Source organism: Hibiscus syriacus, unplaced genomic scaffold (assembly GCF_006381635.1).
Source record: "Hibiscus syriacus cultivar Baekdansim isolate YM2019G1 unplaced genomic scaffold, ASM638163v2 tig00110346_pilon, whole genome shotgun sequence".
NCBI lineage: Eukaryota > Viridiplantae > Streptophyta > Magnoliopsida > Malvales > Malvaceae > Hibiscus > Hibiscus syriacus.
Window position 1 is genome coordinate 2,435,954 of NW_024062697.1, and position 6,594 is coordinate 2,442,547.

A 6,594-nucleotide genomic window follows, 5' to 3' on the forward strand; every position below is an offset into this window, starting at 1 on the left:
TGTTGAGTTAATCGATTGACGAATATGGACAAGAGGGGGTGAATTGGCAATTAAAATTTTGGTGGAAGCTTTTGCAGAAAATTGAAAGAAATTTGCACAGCGATATAGAGTGGTTCGACTTTCTCAACCAAAGTCTACGTCCACTACCTTAGCTATCCACACTAAGGATTTTCCACAAATTCACTAATTTTTCTTTCTTTTGAAGACAAAGAGTAACCTTACAAACCCTCAAGAATTATACCCCAAATTCTTGAGAACACTCTCTCCCAAAGAAAACAATACAAATTTGCAAACTTACAAGGAAATCCTCACAAGGTAGATTGTTTGTACAATTCTAGATCAAAGAAAATAACACTTAAGAATGAACACAATTGAGCACAATAAGTGTTCTTGAAAGCAAAATGAATATTGAATGAAAGATAGTCTTGAAATGCTCAAACTTGAGGTTTGATGCTTTCTCTTTGATTCTCTCTTGATTCTAGTTGCCTGATGTTTCTTGTTTTTGATCAATGGCTTCTAAGCTTGTTTAAATACACCTTGAATCACTTCTAAACGTTGGGGATGATTAGTGGAGTCAATAGAGCAGTTTAAGTGTGAAAACAATTAATTAAAACAATTGGGAGCGTCAGTGCATCGATGCATACCCATAGTGCATCGGTGCATCAGTATAAAATTCAAATATTTTAACCGTTGGACCCTTAGTGCATCGGTGCACTAAGAGTGTACCGATGCATCAAGTGCATTCGATGATTTAAAATAGCTAGAGTGCATCGATGCATGGCTGGTGCATCGATGCATCAAATGCATTCGATGTTTTCATAAAATCCTCAGTGCATCGGTGCATTGTATGTGCATCGATGCATGAAATGCATTCGATGTTCAATTTAATTCATGGTGCATCGATGCATGGATCGGTGCATCGGTGCATCACTCTGAAAAATTGATTTCATGCTTGATTTTGGTTCAAAATATTTTGTGAAAATTGTTTCAAAAATATATTAAGCATAAAACACAATTTTACACATTTAGTAAGGTTTGAATTTGATCTTAAAAGAATTGGAGTAATAATTTGATATTCAAGTAATTAAATCGAATATACTTTTAGAAAATCATTTGTAAAATCTTAAAATTCATTTAACTTAATTTGTTATATCGAAACATCAAAATGTTTTCAACAGAATGTGTTTATGAGCTCAAGTCAGTAGAGGATCGTCAAGGAGCCTATTGCACAAATATATTCCAGGCCAGACTTTGCAGAGTATGTCTTGAGTTTATTTTAGAGGGCATGTATTTTATGTGGAGTTTGTATTATTTGAGTCATAGCTCTATTTTAGTTTAAAACGTTATGGTTGTATTAGTACGTATTTTGGGAGACTCATATTTTTGTGAACTCAGATTATGATCTTTATTTATGCTATGATGAATGATTTGATGTTTTGTAAATGTATTTTAAGAAAATTTTGGGTTGACCATTTTGTTGGTTTCGTGTGGCGTCGTAATCCATAGATCTTCGGGTCAGACTAGATTGGGGTGTTACAGAAAATTATTTTTCTTTCAACAAGTAATATCCATGATTTATTGGATTTTTTTAAATTAGATTCATATTAAATTTATGGTATCAAATATGATAATGATTTTAAAATTTCTTTCAATTGGTATCATTTAAATATTACATATATAAGAAAATTTCAAATATTCCTTTTAACTTGCATATGCTTTCTTTGACATCTTCCATAAATACAATTGATATCATAATTTTTTTTTTAATTTTAAATATCAATTGGCATCATTTTATTTAAAAAATAGTATCCTATGAGTTATATTTTTGAAATATTTTGGGATCTATAAGTAAGGGGAGTCATAGAAAATAATTTTTAAATATATTTGCATTCATGTGAATCTAAATCATGTAAAACGTGATTTATGAAATATATTTTTGTATTTCATGATTATATGGTAATTAGTTTGAATATTCATCAGTTGATTTTAAATGTTTGAACCTTAATTTTTAATGAAATTCATTCTTTTACTTTTTTTCTATTTACATGTGCCTAATTCTTTTTTACATTACTGATATGCAAATGAAAATGAGATTAAATGTTCATGCATGTGTTCTTACTAGGATATGGTATATCTCTAACAATTTATACTCATATTCAAACTTCACATTATGTAGTGCTTTATGCATGTGCAAATCATTGTGAATTTTCTTTATATTGCATAAAGTTTAACAGTCTTGGATTTATTGAATTTCATGTGTTACTAGCATTCTTTCTCATCTTATTGAAATCCAATATTCTTCTTAAGTGCATAAGTATTTTTGTGCCAAAACTTTTCATGGAATGCTTTATTAAGGTGGAGTTTTGTTTTAAAATGATTTATATGTTTGAACTCTTTAATATTTTATTTATTTAACTTATTATTCGAAGTTGAATTATTTTTTATATAACCAAAAAGGGGAGAAGTAAGTGAAAAATTAAATTTCTCAAAGAAAAAGCGGAGCTTTTGTCAAAAACAATTTTTCAAAGAAGTTATATCAACAAGGAGAGGTTGTTGAACTTTTATTTTGATATAACAAATATTTTTAAAATTTATTTTGGACTTAAATCAAATAATTCAAAGTTCATAACAATTTGAAAATATATTTTTCTAAATTATTTTATATATTTGATATGTTTTTGAGTTAATTAAAATGTGTTTTAAGTGTTTAAAATGTGTTAATATGAAAACCATTATTCAATCACTACTTGACATTGTTCATGACATTGTTCATACACTTGTACTGTATTTTGATAAAATTTTGAAACTTTGCCCCCTAAATAGTTTTGACAACCCAATTTTCTTCAATGGTCATATTTTTAAGTAAATGTTTCGAAACTTTCATTAAAGTTTTAAAACTCTCGATTACAGTAGTTTAAGAGTTTCGAGACTTTCCCAAAAGTTTTGAAACTTTATGTGCATGTAGTCTTAATTGCACATTTTTAAAACTTCCAACGGCTATAACTCATCCCGACTAATAAAACGGCTAGCAACTCATTCCACACAATAAAAACATTCCAAGGAAACTTGAAAAATGGTACTACATCTATCCAAGCTTAGAGATCAAGAGAAAATAGTTTTCATTCTTATTTACTTCATTTTTCTCTTGTGCATAGTTATATAGAGCTTAATTACATATCCTTAGTTTTGTTCTTGTGAGCTTAAATCTTTGAAAACACCTACCTCGTGAGGTATTCTTGTTTACCAATCATCATTTGAAAAAGGGGAGAGGTTTAAGTTGAGCCTAGAAAACTAGAGTTGTAAAGGTTATTCTTTGTCCTAAAAAAAGAAAGAACAAATTAGTGAATTTATTGAAATTCTTAGTAGCGGATGTAGACTTTGGTTGAGAAAGTCTAACCACTATAAATCTTATGTCTAATTCTTATCTTTTATTATTTCCACACAAAATATTTTTTAAAGGCCAATTCACCCCTATTGGCAATTTCAATTAATTAATCGAGCCTAACAAAAAAATACAGTTTAAAATTTAATTGTTTAGGGTTACAATTAAAAATGATTTTGAATAGATAAAATGTCAATTTTAGACATCATGTTGGTATTTGAATTATATTTATACTTATTATTACTATGATATTTAAAATTTATCAACTTAAACTATAATAAAAATATAAATATAAATATATTTTACTAAGAAAAATTTGTAATCAATATTTTTTAACATGTGGACTTAAAATTATTATGAAAATAATAATTTAGATACTTTTTTTATAATAAAATAATATATATACTTAAAGTAAAATAAATCTCTTAAGTTCTATCAATTTATATCTAACAATCAATTTGAACATTAATAAAAAATAATAAATAATTATACATGTATGTGCATTAATTTAAAAACCAATCAAAATTAAATAATTGAGGACAAAAATATAATTTCAGAAAAAAGTGATTTTCCATATCAAAAGTTAGCAATTTGAGCTTTTGAGGTTATGTTATAAATCAATTTTCCAACCATGATTTTAAATCAATTTTGATTATGAGTGAAAATTCACTTTTTTCATTACCAAAAACATCCCCAAACTGAAAGTTGATATGACCATTTGACTAATGATTTTTGTTGTTCATTAGTACAACGTTGACATGACTTTTCACATTGTTGAAATGACGATCTTGTCGAAACGATTTTTTCCTCAAGTGAGATTTTAAAAAAAACACACCATTTTTTAATTATCTCTTTCTTGATTAATTTTTAATTAAAAAGTAATGTGATTTAAAAAATCTCTCGTTTCAAAAATTTTGAGATTCCTTTTAAATAAAAAAATATATGGTTCGAGAAGTCGCTCCCAATCTTTGATTATGGTGTGATTGGGCAACCAAAAATGTTTTTTCATTTTAAATAAAAATTAAGTTTAATTAAAATGAAAAGTTGAGGTCTGCGTTACCAAAAATCGAGTTCGAGAATCGCATACGCGTCGGGAAAGATTAGAACCCCCACAATGCCCTAAATCGGTACCTAGTCGATTAATTAATATATTCGCAATGAATTTTATAAACTCGGATCTAATTTAGTTCATGATCCCATAAAACAACAATTTATGAATTTTTAAATGAAAATAATAATATTTAATTATTTCCTATCCAGAATAACAAACCCCTCATTCCTTGAAGCAATCAATTCTTACTCTAATCGAAATAAATGTGTAACATCCCAAAATACGGGTTAGTGACTAAATTGTAAAACTTCAGAATTTGGTGATTAAAGTAGAATAATTGGATAATTCAATGATTTATCTGGAAGGATTGTTAGTAATTATTAAAAGAATTAAAGGGCAAAATGGTCATTTAACCATTAAATGATTAAATTGTATTATGTTGAGGATATATACGGGGGAAAGGGATAAGAAGAATATCTCTTCTTCTCCTCTTTGTTCTTCTATACGAGAGAAAGCCACAGCAAAGGTGAGTTTTCTATTTTCTTGGTTATTTGTTGTTTTAAAAGTTGGGTTATGATCACTAGATGATAATTAAGCTTAAGGAAAGCTTAATTTGTTCTAAAACAAAAAGATGAAGAAGTTATAAGAGATTTAAGAAAACGAGTTTTTATATGAAATCATGGAAAAGAGTTGATAAGTTGAATTTGAAGTTAAATTTGACTTGTCATCATGCTAATTAAGGAATATGAAGTGTTAGAATGGTATTTAGAACATATTGAAATTTGAGTATTATTCTTGAATTACATATGAAGGATAGGATTTTGAAGTTATAGATGATTTTCATGGATATAAGTTTGTTTAAATAATGGTAGTTGAGTTTAATGACATGATAGGGGTTTAAAATAGAAGAATTAAGTGAAGAATTGATGATTTTCGAGGTTAAAATACAATTTCGGGGTAGAGGGAACCGATACCCTATGAAGGGAATCGATTCCCCCTCTTGGATGAAAATTCCAGTATGTGCAGGGGAAACAGATTCCCCCCTGGGGGGTATCGATTCCCCAGGAATAGATTCCCCCTGGGGGGTATCGATTCCCCCCTAAATGAAAAAATGGAATTTGATTCATTAAACCGGTTTAAGTTATTAACATCAAGTTTAAAGTTTAGGCTTCTGATAGTTGTTTTGAAATGATATATTTATGTAGATATTGAGCCTAAACAAGTTCCGGAATAATCAAAGGATTATAATCGAATCAAAGCAAAGCTAAGGTGAGTGCAATTTTAATTGTACTTATATTATTGAACGAACCTCGGCTTGCGATGAGCCAATGATGGAGTTACTATGGTAAGAAGTGACTCCTAAAATGTTATTTGATATGTGATTCTTATATGTACATGAATAAATGATATGCATAAACATAAGAGCATGAAACATAAGATATATGATATGATATACATGCTTATATGCATATGTGATATATGCTATGAGATATGACCAATGTGAAATGAAATAAGCTATGTGAATATATGAAATGATATATGAATATGCAATATGTGATATGATATGAAATATATGGTTACACATACATGTGGTATGTGACAGAAGAGAAAGAACAAGTGATGAGAAATATATTCATAATAAATTCCCATAGTATATGATACGAGAGCTATAAGTATAGTTGGCATGCCAAGAGTCGAGGGTATTGTAGTCCTTCGGGACGTAGTCCTTCGGGACGTAGTCCTTCGGGACGTAGTCCTTCGGGACGTAGTCCTTCGGGACGTAATGGTCCTACGGGACATATATAGCAGTCCTTCGGGACGAATACTGAACAAATGTTTGATGCCCCATGAGGGAATTTATACGAGCTGTGGTGACAGCATTGGTGCACAACCTCAATGTACTCACATACCTCTATTCTCAATAATATACATGGGCAACAACAACAGCAATTGAAATATAAATTAAAGTGAAAGTGATGAAAAAAGGTAAGTTTCATGTATGCATGACTTGATTATATATGTCATAGGAAATATATCCATGCATATTGAAATATCATGATCAAATGGTAAGAATGCATTTTCATGAATCTACTGTTATATGTTTATTTATTGCCTCACTAAGTCTATGACTTAGCGTGTAAGTGATTTACACGTAGGTACC